The sequence below is a fragment of the Stylophora pistillata genome, chromosome 11, assembly GCF_964205215.1.
Source record: "Stylophora pistillata chromosome 11, jaStyPist1.2, whole genome shotgun sequence".
Classification (NCBI taxonomy): domain Eukaryota; kingdom Metazoa; phylum Cnidaria; class Anthozoa; order Scleractinia; family Pocilloporidae; genus Stylophora; species Stylophora pistillata.
This window is the reverse complement of record NC_142529.1, coordinates 27996907-28011738: the sequence shown is the minus strand read 5'-3', so window position 1 is coordinate 28011738 and position 14832 is coordinate 27996907. Positions and strand designations below refer to the sequence as shown.

The 14832-nt window shown below is 38.1% G+C and overlaps 1 pseudogene; it reads left to right on the top strand.

Moving 5' to 3' along the window:
- The first annotated feature begins 5191 nt into the window (after positions 1-5191).
- LOC148720977 (uncharacterized) lies at positions 5192-10346 on the top strand (annotated as a pseudogene).
- The last annotated feature ends 4486 nt before the right edge of the window (positions 10347-14832 follow it).

Sequence of the window (14832 nt, the reverse complement as noted above, 5' to 3'; positions counted from 1 at the left end):
GACAAACCTCTGAAACTAGATGTTGCGTGACTAGGCGTAACTGACTCAGTCACGTTGAAAAAGTAAACATGTAAATTTCACCTCTTCAACAAATACCGTTTTGAAATGATGAATATATGAATACAGTATATTGGAACTGCGGAACGAGAAGAAGTTCATCGCAATTGTAGACGAAACTTTTAATTTGCGAAAATAAACCTGAAAAATTCATGCTTGAACGTAATTCGAACCATTGACTTTAGCAACGCCGCCGGTTCAGCGCTCTTACCATTAGGCTAACAAACCAACTGTGATGCCATTCTACAAATGGTGATGAACAACTTGCTAACCACTTAAAAGGAAAACTTTAGCAAATAGCTGGAAGAAATGGTCAAATCTGGCAAATTGGCCACAATAATAAACACGAGTGAAATGAACAACTTTTCCGTTGGCACGTCGTTGATAACTGAAAACAAAGGCTAGCGCTCTTGAACATTAAGTAAGTTTCTCAAGTCCAAAAAGGATACAACAGTAACGTTTCCACTTCTATAGAAACTATTGTTTGCATGGTCAAATATTGCTACGGAAACTATTTTGGACGCGTGTGTCGAAAAACAAGGAACGCATGCAGCTAATTTGCATATGACTACAGAGAAAGATTATTCTGAAAAATTTCCTCCATGCCATGTAAAACGGACAAAACAATATTTTTATCGATTTGATACTTCATTAAGGAGTTGGTACTCTATCTTCAAGCAGTTTTAGGCCGTTAGGGCTTAGAAATCGGATTCATGTGCGGATCGCGTTATCTTTGGTTTCGATCAAAATGGCGAATATTTGTTAAATTCACAAAGCTCTCTGCGGCGCGCCATGAAGAGTGCCCAAAAGTTCTATTCCATAATTTACTTATTAGGTGTAAGTGCTTATAGGCTGTAATAGATTTGACTCGAGATTAGGTCCCACATAAGAGAAAATAGCTTTCAACCACATGTACCTCACGCATCACAAATTTCATTGCTCGAGGTAAGTGTTTTGAAAAATTTGTAACTCAGTGAAAAATATATACAGTGTGATTATTTTACCGTTAACGTAATGGCAAAGGGCTGATCTTAGACATATAAAATAGAAAGCTCGTTAGAATTGAAAATACGGCTACAGCAGCGATCGACTTTTGTAGCTAAATTATGGAGGTCGGGGGGGAAACTGGGTGCCTTTGAGGTCACCTTGAAAGATATCTCGTAAAAAGTGAAAAAAATCAGACTAGTTCAAAATAAACGCAATATTTGCTCATGGGATAGAAGTCTCGACTTTTACAGTAAAAATTAGGGAAATCGGCGAAGGTCCGAAATTTGCCTTATCCGTTCTTAGGCGGACAGCCTCTTAATTTTGCTTCTTTGATGAAGTTCCCCAAATACAATATCTTATAAAAATTGTATGTTGTGCGATTGGGTCTCAAATATACTTGAAACCTTAAAAAAAGTTAGACAAAATGCAACTTGAACCTTAACTTTTTAGCGGTTTTTGAGTCTAGGCCAATGAGATCGCTAGTTGTTAAAATGAAAAAAGTTGACATTCCATCGTGCATTGCCTTTCATCGCTAAAGCAATTGAAAAATTGGTAGCTAATCAACTTATCTCCTACATTAACGAATATGAGTTAAATGAGACATTCCAGTCGGCGTACAAGCAATATCACAGTACTGAAACTGCACTTATTCGTGTTCACAATGATATTCTTTCTGCCATTGATAAGCGTCGAATCGTAATTTTACTGTTGTTAGACCTTTCCGCTGCCTTCGATACAGTCGATCATACCATCCTCCTCTCTCGTTTACGTGTACGGTTTGGGATAGCAGGAAAGCCTCTATTATGGTTGCAATCTTATCTATCGAATCGCACGCAATATGTCTTCGTCGATGGTGGTACTTCTACGAAACATGACCTTAAATGTGGAGTGCCACAAGGATCTGGACCCATTTTGTATTTGCTTTATACCTCGCCGCTTTCAGATATCGTAAAGAAATTTAACCTGAGCTATCACTTTTATGCTGACGACTCACAGCTTTACTTGTCTTTCCAACCAACCGTACTGGGTAATAAGGATCTAGCGGTTTCTAGCATCGAGAGCTGTGTGAATGAAATCAATCATTGGATGATGGTTAATCGCCTTAAATTAAATAAAGACAAAACTGAAATATTTGTGATCTCCGCTAAACATCTTCCAAGACCACTCCTTCACGAGATTTCAGTTGCTGGTGAGACTATCCATTCCGTGCAAAGGCGAGGAATATCGGCACTATGTTTGATAGCCATTTTTGCTTTAACGATCATATTACTGACATTTGCAAATCTTCATTTTATTGTTTGCGAAATATTAGCTATATCAGGAAATATCTTTCAGCGACCACTACTGAATTGCTGGTTCATATGTTTGTATCTTCGAAGCTGGATTACTGTAATTCTCTTTTGTATGGCCTACCAGCCTATACTATAAAAAAGCTACAACACGTCCAGAAAGCCGCTGCGCGCCTCGTCACACTTACAAAAGAGCATGATCACATTACGCCTGTTCTTTTCAATCTTCATTGGCTTCCCGTTAATCAACGTATTATTTTTAAGATTTTACTTATAACCTACAAGGCACTTAACAACTTGGCACCGTCGTACATTTGTGATTTGCTTACATCTTACACCCCATCGCGTCAACTACGCTCATCATCCAAGCACCTTCTGGTTTCTTCATCCTATAACTTGAAAACATATTGCGCAAGATCCTTGTCTGTAGCAGCACCATCATTATGGAATGCTTTGCCAAGTGAAATTAGAAATGCTCAGTCTGTTTCTGTTTTCAAAAGTAGATTACAAACTGTTCTTTTTAGAAAAGCCTTTTATTTTTAATATTAGCTGTCTTAAGTGTTAATGTTAAAGTTTTTTGTAGGCGCCTCTGAACAGCAGGATACTGGCGCGGTATAAATCTTCTATTATTATCATTATTATTATTATCCTTGTTATGAGGATCATTACTTAAACCGAAAGTTCTGGTTAACATTTTTTTTAAATAAAGGATTCTAATCCTTTACTAATCACTGAGAGTAAAGGGTCTATTTTTATAGCTGCTATACTGATACTAGTAGTGTGGCAGGCGTAAACCAGCACCGATTTGCTCTTTCATGATCCATTTAGCTGTGATCGTCTGTTTTTTATTTCAATATCGGCCTGGACGTAAGTTTAAAGCTTTGATCAAATAGGTGCCATAAAATACATGCAAATCGTCACCTTGTTCTTTCTTGCGATCTGCCACGCCTCCTTGGTGATCGTGACAGGTGTTGAGAACTGAAAGAGATGTGCCAACAAAAATGTGGATGAGAAATCAATTGTTCAATATTGCTTTGAGGAACTTCATGTTTAAATCAAACTAGTAAATCGATGTGTGTGGTTTGAGATCATATATAGAAGCAAAGATAGATACAACATAGGAAGAAATGTAAAGTTATACTATATTTCGGCTTGCCAAACCAGCCTTCTTCAGGTGCGATGTTTTTTTTTTTTTTTTTAATAAAGGTGACATTTTTGTGTAACAACGGAAATACGTGGGGCTCCACTTAGAAAAATAGCAATGACAGACAAATAAAACTAATTGGTAACAAAAAATATAAAGAAAACATAATAACACTAATACGAAACTGAATAATTAGTATGTTTCTTCTCGAATGTTCAGACCATGAGTTACAAGTGTTCTGCCTTTTGAAATTAAGAAAGCGTCTTTAGCTTTATGTATTGAGTCTCGCTTAGGGAAAATTTTTTTCAATGGAGAATAGTTGCTTATTATTAGCAGTGTAATATTCTACAATATATTGTAAATTACAGCAGTTACTGGGTCACATATATTCGATAGTGTATGTTTAGCCGGTAGAAAAGAAAGTTGGAAGAAAGTAGTTAGTAATTCCGTCGGAAATGTGGGATTGAAATCTTGAAATTCGTTAAGTGCTTTCCCAGACACGTGCTTTCCCACGTGCTTTCGCCACGCGCTTTGCCAGACAGTTCCTCGATGCGCTAATTAATGGTACATGTTTTGGTGTATTTTATTGGGAATTTTTTCATATTAATAATTCTAGCTATTTTTCGAAACGAAACGGTATTTTGTGGGTTAGAGTTATTTTGCGGGTTATAGTTATTAAATACAAGACGAAGGAAACTCAGTTTTGTTCTTCGGTGGACGTCAGTTATTTCGCGTTTTAAGATTGGCTGCAGCGTGTGAAAACAATTCACTAAACAGAAAACTATAATAAATCAACATTTAAGCACTTAAAATTGACCCACCTTTCCGATCTTTTCGACCGTTTTGAGGTTTGCTCTGACCTTTTAGGCGACCAGGATTGGGAACGTGACCTGGAATTAATAATGCAATTTTGATAGCGTATGAACTGTAGTGAACAACAAACATGAACCGAATGTGGATTACGATATCAAACTTGAATTTCACCAACCGTCTGACGCGATCTCTCTCCTTTTTTTTCCCATTTGTAGATTATAACTGTTCGATTACTCTTCGACACTAAAAACACACTGACACGTCACTCGAGGCAGACAGTCACAAAGAGACGAACCGGACAGTGATGACATAACGAACATAAAAAGCACGCACCAATCAGGACCGGAATCAGGAAAAAGCTACGCAATCGGCTGGAAAAGGAGGATCTGTAATTGAATACCGCGACTAGAATCTGAGACTGGAAGGCACCGAAAGGTCATAAAAACCATCAAAGACATCAAAGATTTGACGAAGATTGCAAGTTTCGAGCGCGTGATCTCTATCGCTTCTTTACGCGATTCTTTTTTGGTATAATTCTTTATTCTCGATTAAACCCTAGTTATTCATTATTCATTTCTTTTTTAAGCCGTTATTCCTTATTCATTTTCTTTTTCAAGCCGTTATTCATTATTCATTATTCCGCTTCCACCCCAGAGACAAACTTTGGCTTCTCGATGGGCGCCCCTTCGTCAACAAGAAAAATTCCAGCGCATTTGAAGTTGTTTGCTCGTCTTTTGGGCTTGTATCGGTTATTCTGAGGAAAAAACGAGGTTCTGAAGAAGGAGGATCCACCGCGATTTATAAAGTTAAAGAATTTTTGAATGGCTTGGATTTGAGTTCCCTCAAGGGAGACGGCAACGACTTGAATTGCGAGCGACCACGTGCAGCTCGGCGCCTTACAATGACCCCTCAATTCACCACTCCGCCTAGTGCGAAAGAAATGCCTGTCTCGGTTCATTTGACTCCTCCAAACAGTGGCAGTCTTAGTTCTACTAATCTAAAGGGGAGTTCTGAAAGGAATGATTTGGAGACCCCCAGAAAAGACGGTTCTGTCCTGGTGTACCGGTTCACAAGGGAATTATTATTGTTCTCTCTTTGTTTAGGAGTCATCGGTTAGCTATTGTGTATTGTTTGGTCTTTTGTATTGGCTCTTGTGAACCGGTACACGAGGATTGAACCGAAAAGACTTCCTTATTAAGAAAAGGGGGAGTCGCGTTCTCCAAGATGCACAAGACATCTGTGAAAGGAGCTGAGAAAATTTATCAACGGCGCTTTCCAGCATGTGTGCTTTTGGCTATCCTGAGGCCAAGGCTATTGTAAATGAGATTGTGGAGGATGTGGCCCTAAAGAAAGGAGTTAAACAGACGGTGGAAGAGCTTGTTGGTGATGAAACATTTTCCTTATACGTGGAAAGCCTCCGAGTTCCAGATTGGGTGCTATTATACTTCAAGACCAAGGCAAGGGTATCTGGTGATACTTGACAAGCTGTAATCAATATCACCAAACTTGGAAGGATAGGGGTAAGTAAGGTCTGTTATTAGTTATCAATCTTAAGAGGCTTCTTTTGGAAGGATATGTCTGCACTCAGATTTAATTTATCCCAACTTGGAAGCAGTTCCACAGTAACAAATTTAAAGCTTGAAAGTGGTAGAAGAAGTGCAAGTCTCATCATTATTTACTATAACTATGATAATAGCTATTTTTTTTAAACTTCAGTTATATCAGATGTATTTTTCATGTTAATTTTGTTGTTTTAATTTTTCTTCTGCTTTCTTTCTTTGGTTTCTGTTTTAGAAATCCTCTGACACACCAATATTGTTGAACCTTAACCAAATGAAGGCAGCCAAAAAAGTGATCTTTGGAGTTTGTAAAAAATACATGGATGTGAAAAAGGTGCCTTCTCCTTTACAAGGTTATCAGATGGATTTGTTTCCTGTTTTGGAGTTGATTGTCCGCGAGCAAAGGCTGCATAATGTGTGCTCACCAACTCTCAAACTTCTGATGAAGATAGATGGAAGACCCTTTTGTGGTAAATACTGACTGTCAGGTTTAAGTCTGCTGCCATAAATTATAAAACAATACCTTATCTCGGATTAATTGTGTGGTTGTGCATAGTTTTTGTTCCCATGAATGAGAATGAAATTAACCATTTCTATTATCATTTTTTTATGATCAGGTAGAAATCAGGTGTTGGTAGGTCTGGTTCCCCGTCTTAACCCTGTCTACAACATACAGAGTGCAAAGTCTGTTTACCCACTGGCCATTGCCAATTGTAAAGAAAACAGGTTCATCATTAATTTATATTATTTTATGTTACTAAAATACTTCTTCTCCTTTGCTTGACGTGGTTACAAAGTTTTTAATTTGCACAGTAGAGACACTTTCTTATAAAGCTTTCCTTACTGAAAGCTTATAGTTTTATAGACCATAAGATCTGACAAATGTAATACACACAAATACACACACACACATATACACACACACAAATACCCACACATTATGAATTAAACAGAAAGAGGAGAAAAACTGCAAATCCTTTTGCATTATAAGAACATTACCCCAACACAAGCTCTAAATAAACAAGTTTCATCGGTTGTCTTTATGCCTAATGTTATTTTGATAGGGAAAGCCTGAAGGTAATTTTAAAGGAGCTAAATGAACAAAAGAGAATCATCAAGAACCAAGGAATTTTTGTTGATGGCATGAAGTTTAATGTAGAATTTGATGGTAAGATGTTTCTATCATTTTGTTACATAAAGGTTATTTGCAAGAACATTATCCTTAATCTTTTTAAAAGGGAGGATGCTGACTTTCTTTTAAAGAAACTTAATTGAGGGTTTTTTTTTTCATTATCAGTGACCATTATTTTTAACTATAAGTTAATTTTCTACATGTACCGGGGGTATGTCATGTCATAATTCTTTATTGCTGTTGTTTTTTTGTCATATCCTAGTTTCATTGGACTACAAAACACTGATCCTTCTTTTGGTAAAGAAAGGGGATCTTGATTTTCAACTTGGTGGTCGAGGGGTAGATGTATAATTCTGGTTTATATGCAATGCAATAAGGGTTAGTATTTGTGTTGGTGCACATGTGGATCAATGAGCATTTTTTATTTGTAGTTCATCAGTTACACAAGCTACAGTCTTCTCTAATAATGCAACCACAAAATTTCGTAAGATAATATTAATTTATTTTGAGGTAATTTCATTTCCCATTAGGGTTGCAAATGTCATGCAGTGGCCCCAGATGAAACCTGCCTAGCATGCCTACGAAGCAAGTGTAACATAGGCAGCTATACTTTAAGTTTAGCCTTTCATGATCATTATATAATGCACAGGCTTATGTAGGAAGTGCTTGAGGCCTTTTGGGTACCAAAGTTGATGCATTGGTAAGAGCAGCCACCTTCCACCATTTATTTACTGCCATGATATTCATGAGACTATTTATTTTTTATCTATAAATAATAATAATAAACTTTAATAGTGTGTCAGGGGTATTTAGCTTGAAGCTAACTGGGGACACAACTTGGAACGTTGGTTTTTGCGGAGGGAGGAAAACCGGAGGACCTCGAGAAAAACGTGCGGAGCAAGGATGAGAACCAACAAACTCAACCCGGGAATTGAACACGGGCCGCATTGGTGGGAGGTGATTGCTCTCACCACCACGCCATCCCTGCTCTTCTTGAGGTACCCATTTACAATTTAATTATTGTAAATGCACCATTGTTATCCATAATTTGCAGATCAACTGGAATCCGGGATGATATCCTTTTTCTCCTTGATGAAGAGTTTACTAGCATTCAGCTGTGTGCACTACATATGGAGATGTGCAATACAGAGCAGTTGCTAATGCATCCATTGGTCTGATTGCCAATAAGATTGGTTCACTTCCAGAAGCCAATCAAGCCCTGAAGTGCTTTGGCCCAGAGTCTTTTCATGGTGATAGAATTTTTGTTGAGAAGAAGAGTGATCAGGAGTCTTCTATTTCAAAGCAGAATATTCTTGTTAGCTCTATGTTGGGTGCGTGAGTGGTCAAATTATTGGCTTTGTGTCTATTTTACAATTGATTCACTTTGTGGGTATATCTATTATTTTTCCCATTATGATAAAACACATTTCAGGTCCAACAGAATTTGAGATTCTTCAAAACCTTGAAGAGATTGTGGGATTCTCCTTTCCGCTGGACAAGTTGAAGCTCTCCTACACAGATGTAAACAAAGCTAAGAATTTTATTCTTAACTGTGTTACATTTTGTCAGTCCCGTGTTGATGTAAGTCTTTGATAAGAGAGGTGGCATTGGCAAGTACCTTCACTTGTGGTTCAACAGTTCTTGTTTATTTTTCTTTAAGTTAAGGGGTGTGGTTAATATTGTGCAGCGCCCAGATGTTTCGTCGGAGAGCGCTTTCGAAATGGGCACCATTTGTAAGTACTTGCTTCCTTTTCAATATCACAGTATGCACTAGTTACCTTTCTTATTTAGTATTTAGTATTTATTACCTTTCCTATTAATCCTATGTAGAAGTCTGTACTTTAGGTGGCACACCCTGAAGTGCAGTATAACACAGCATTTTTGTATTTTTACACTCTCTCTATGATCTTATTTAGTAGACTGTACTTTGAGGTGGAACACCCAAAAGTACAGTATAACCCAGTATTTTTGTATTTTTACACTCTTTCTATGATTGTGGTCAATAGACTGTACTTTAAGGTGGCACACCCAAAAGTGCAGTATAACCCAGCATTTTTGTATTTTCATACTCCTTCTATGATCGTAGTCAATAGGCTGTACTTTAAGGTGGCACACCCAAGAGTGCAGTATAACCCAGCAATTCTGTATTTTTAAACTCTTTATATGATTGTAGTCAGTAGTCTGTACGTTAAGGTGGCACACCCAAAAGTGCAGTGTAACGCAGCATTTTTTGTACTTTTACACTCTTTCTATGATTGTAGTCAATAGGCTGTACTTTAAGGTGGCACACCCAAAAGTGCAGTATGACCCAGCATTTTTGTATTTTTACACTCTTTCCAGGATCGTAGTCAAAAGGCTGTACTTTAAGGTGGCACACCCAAAAGTGCTGTATAACCCAGCATTTCTCTATTTTTAAACTCTTTATATGATTGTAGTCAGTAGTCTGTATGTTAAGGTAGCACACCCAAAAGTGCAGTGTAACCCAGCATTTTCTGTACTTTTACACTCTTTCTATGATTTTAGTCAATTGGCTGTTATTTAAGGTGGCACACCCAAAAGTGCAGTATAACCCAGCATCTCTGTATTTTTAAATTCTTTATATCATCGTAGTCTAGTCTGTACTCTAAGGTGGCACACCCAAAAGTGCAGTATAACCCAGCATTTTTGTATTTTTACACTCTTTCTCTGATCGTAGTCAATAGGCTGTACTTTAAGGTGGCACACCCAAAAGTGCAGTATAACTCAGCATTTCTGTATTTTTACACTCTTTCTATGATCTTATCTAGTAGACTGTACTTTAAGGTGGCACACCTAAAAGTGCAGTATAACCCAGCAATTCTGTATTTTTAAACTCCTTATATGATCATAGTCATTAGGCTGTACTTTAAGGTGGCACACCCAAAAGTGCAGTATAACCCAGCATTTCTGTATTTTTAAACTCTTTATATGATCATAGTCATTAGGCTGTACTTTAAGGTGGCACACCCAGAGACGCCCCTTCGTCAACAAGAAAAATTCCAGCGCATTTGAAATTTGGATGGCCGACGGGTGGGCCCCTATTCAAGGAAATACGGTATATAGATTACTTGAGGCTGTGCGCGTTATTTCGCGTTGTTGCATAATTCATGTTATCTCGTATTGCCCAGTTTGTCAGGAAATCAGTTGTCGTCGTGTGTTTACGTCCTACAAAAACGTCGCATCGGAGATTTCATGATCTAGCTTCGCAAAGAAATGTACCAGCTTTTGTTTTACCTTGATTTGTTCATTGATTTTTTTTTTCGCAGCATTTTGTGTTTTGAAGTTCTCTTCCCGTCGCGGTTTGCAGGGCGCCTTCTAGCAGTAAATGAAACTGTTTTTCAAATTTGTGTCTCAAATGACCATTTATTATTGTCGCTCTGCTGTAGATAGGTGAAGAGCTGAAAGAGCAGAACAGTTTGAGTCACAAGAAGTTCTTCACGTTATATATCCCAGAAGCACTTAGGTATTACTCTGAATGCCAGGACTTCAGCCTGGGTGAACCAGAAAGGATAGAAAACACTTCCCTATATTAACCATGAATGAAAACCTAAGTATGTTATATATCCCAGTAGCGCTAAGGCATTACAATGAATGCCAGGACTTCTACCTGGGTGAACCAGTAAGGATAGGCAACAATTCCCTAGATTAACCCGTGATTGTCAAAGAAACTAAGTATCGTATATGAGAATGATCCTTCGCAGTAACGCACTATTTGAGCAATAGTGAAAATCAGACCTGAAAAAAATTTCAGGCCTGTACGGGACTCGAACCACTGACCTCTGCGATACTAGTGCAGCGCTCTACCAATTGAGCTAACCCGTAGATGTTTGATTTATCATCTACGGGTTTATATCGAATTAATTTGATGGCCTGCTCCCAGTTGGCTTGTTAGCTCAATTGGTAGAGCGCTGCACTAGTATCGCAGAGGTCAGTGGTTCGAGTCCCGTACAGGCCTGAAATTTTTTTTTTTTTTTTTCAGGTCTGATTTTCACTATTGCTCAAATAGTGCTTTACTGCGAAGGATCATTCTCATATACGTCTCATAACCGCAGTTCACACATATGTTTCATATGTTTGTTGTTGTTTGAAACTAAGTATGTAATGTATTCCAGAAGCACTAAGGCATTACTCTTAATATCAGGACTTCAGCCTGGGTGAACCAGAAAAGATAGACAACACTTCTCTATGTTAACCATGACTGAAAAGCTAAGTATGTTATATATATCCCTGAAGCACTCAGGCATTAATTACACTAAATACCAGGACTTTAGCCTGTGTGAACCAAAAAGGATAGACAACACTTCCCAAGATTGACCATGAATGAAAAACTAAGTATGTTATGTATCCCAGAAGCGCTCAGGCATTACACTGAATGCCAGGACCTCAGTCTGGGTGAACCAGAAAGTATATACAACACTTCCCTATACTGACCATGACAGAAAAGCGAAGTATGTTATATATCCCAGAAGTGCTCCGGCATTACTGTGAGACAATTCAAAATATATGATTTTCATATATTTATTCTATCTCATTTATCACTTTCACGGGTTCATTACGAATCAACTTAACGGCCTGCTCTCAGTTGGCTTGTTAGCTCAATTGATAAGAGCGCTGCACTAGTATCGCAGAGGTCAGTGGTTCGAGTCCCGTACAGGCCTGATTTTTTTTAGGTCTGATTTTCGCTATTGCTTAAATAGCGCTATCTACTGCGAGGATCGTGCATCATACGTATCAAATACCGCAGTTCAAAATATATGATTTTCATATATTTATTCTATATCATTTGAACTTCTGTTTACCTGAGTCTCGTGATGACTCTTCAAATGGATATTTTTCTGACTAACAATACGTTTAAAAGTTTTCTGTGCCAAAAACGGCCTTGAATATTTAGCCCACCTGCGTCTTGCATCGTCTCCAAGCGCCCTCCGAAGCATTGTTGCTGATCTTGAATAATTTACATCTGAAACGGTTGTTAATCGTGGTCGCTTCACGTTACTTTCCATTTCTTCTTTAGAATTAGCCTTTAGCATGATAAGTCGGCTTTAGTTGCCTACCTGTTTTGTATCCAGATTAGGAGAAAATGATTTTTCATCTATCAAGTTTGCCTCAGCCACATTTGGTCCACCATTGATGCCAGGCAGAACTTAAGCCAGATCACCCGCTTTCTTCTGCTGTCGCTTTCGCTTTCTCCATTCTCTACTTTGTTTACGTTTCTCCTTGGGAGTATTTTTTCACGATTTTACCTCCCGTTTATTTGGTATTTCCAGCTTAGTGGAGGTCTCAAGGTCCGCCGACATTTTATTAATGTATTCCCAAGCAAGAAGAGCGAATTAGTTGAAACAGTACGTGCATCCGATCTCGTAATTTACAAAAACTTTATTGCAGTAAATGGTTTGAACCCGGGGGTAACATGTGAAGGTGTAGTCTGATCGTCCGGTGAGTGTAGTCCTGAGAAGGACTGTTGTCGGTGGCGGTGACTGACGTTTCGACAACCTGTGCGGAAGTCATCATCAGAGTCAAGTGAATGATTGTTGTCAGTAGAATGTTCTTATTCCAGTTCGTGTGAAATGATCGGTTGGTTTTGCCGTGATGTTATTGGCTGTAAGACTCAAGTGACGTAAGTCGATCGTGATTGGTCTGTTTCGGTCTGTCGGTAAAGCTAGGTTGTTCTTTTTCGGTCGTTTGTGATGTTTATGTCGTGAATGAGTCGTTTGTATGGGGCGGGTAGTTGTTGACATCTGTTTAGGGGAGTCTGTTCTAAGTTAGTAAACCAGCTGGTTTACTTTACATAGTTTCCATGTGCTTAACGAAACATAAACATCACATGCTCTGAAGCACTGTAAGGATAATTATTACACGACTCGGGCAGTCAGAGGGCCAATAACTAAAATCAACCAATGAATATGCTCTATTGCCGGTCAATATTCTCTCAGTATTGGACCGGGCACTGTCCTGAATGGTCCCGAATGATATTGCACTTGTGTCCCTTTGAACTTCAGTCGTATAATAAATCTCTTATTAACCAAGCTTGCTCGGGACCGTACTGGAAGAATATCGGCCCTCGGCCTTTTTTGTACGGACCGAGCGCGGCCCGGTCCGTACCGTCAAGACCTCGGGCCGATATTCTCCCAGTACGGCCCTCCCGCTTGGTTAATAAGATATATTTATGATCCCCATCAGTAATATTACATCATATCCCCACACTGAGAACATCATTATGAAACATTCCTATTTGACTTGTAACCATTTTTTTTCAAGGTGGCAAAATATATGTATATTGCTGAAACTTGTTGAGAATTTCTTATTGACTACAACTAGCGTAGCCATACCAGTGCTCCCCTTCCCTGTAATAAGTTGGGAAAAGGACATCTGCATGGTGCTATCATTGTTCATGTTTGGGAATATCCCATGCATCACTGATTTTTATTTGACTAGATGGGTACAGCAGTAAAAGGCTAATTACAAGCTTTTGGTTACTCCTCATGATTTACTGTTAACTGGGAATTGACAGCTGACTTAATCTAATCAATTTTCTCCTGAACATTTTTTAACTTCATTTGTTCGACTTCAGAAAATACTTCAGATAATTTCCCTCTGACATTCCTAATTTGGAAGATTAATCATCATAATCATTGTTCTTTACACCTCCATAAACAACCAACAAGAATTCTTTGTTTATAACTCAGGCATGCAGCTTCTGAATATAAGAAATCAAGTTTAGAAGATAGTTGATTCATTCAAGGCTGTTGGAATATGAGAAAAGACAATGCAGTGCTTTATTCACATCGATTAAATTATATTATAATAATTATTATACCTTACAGTAGTTTTGTTTCTTAAAAATTTGTTTTCTAGTAGTACCAAGATGGTAATGTTACTTTGTGAATCAGGGAGTTAAATAAAGCAGAAGTATTCTGTTAGCTCAGTACATTTTATGTTGCAAATGGCATTAAGTTAGTTAAGAAAGAAAAGAAAAAGCAAAAATAAATAAAATAAAATGATTAGTGAGGGAAAAGCAGCTTAAAAAATAGACATACTACAAATAACTCATAATTGTAATGAGAAATACTTGTTGGGAAAGTAAAACTATTGCTCAGAAATAAAATTACAGCTTCTCAGAAAAAAAGTTACAAACTAAGATGGAAAGTGAAAACTTCTTTATTATCATTATAATGGACATTTTGTACTTAAAGCATACCTCGGTTTATTCTTCCTCTAGTTGAGCCAGTCTTTGTACTTTTGGGGGCTTCAGTCCTATGCATGTTACAGTCGTAGGTTTTTTGGCCAACTATGATACATACAGTAACTAGTGGGGATAGGGTGGCCGTGCTACACGGGCATGTTTTGTCTTCTTTTCGGCGAATCTGACCGAAATGCCGTTGACATGCCCATTTATACGGTTCAAGCCACTGCTTTACAAACCTGATAGTGCAGCGTCCTCGGATCACCGCTTCAACCATTCAAAAATCGTCTCATTTTTAGCCTTGGTGCATAAGCTCTTTTATAAACAAAACTTAGTTGCCACGGAGCCGCCAGCGAAAAACAACAACTTCATATCGTGTGCAACTTCAGTTCGGCTTTGGCAAATTATATAATTGAGCTTAAGAACTATCCAAAAAGTGAGCCGAGTTTTAAAGCTAAGTTTACAGTATTCTTTCTAAGTTTTGACTTTTTACGTTGTCGATTTGACTCACGGCGAAAAACATTGTAAAAGTTATCGGCATTTCATGGTTTCGTTGAGGTGTCCGCTGACCAGTAAAATACTGTATCGTGCCCTAAAAAACGTATTTCCGCGGTGTCGTTGAGGAGTTAGAGCAGTACCCATGAGGACAT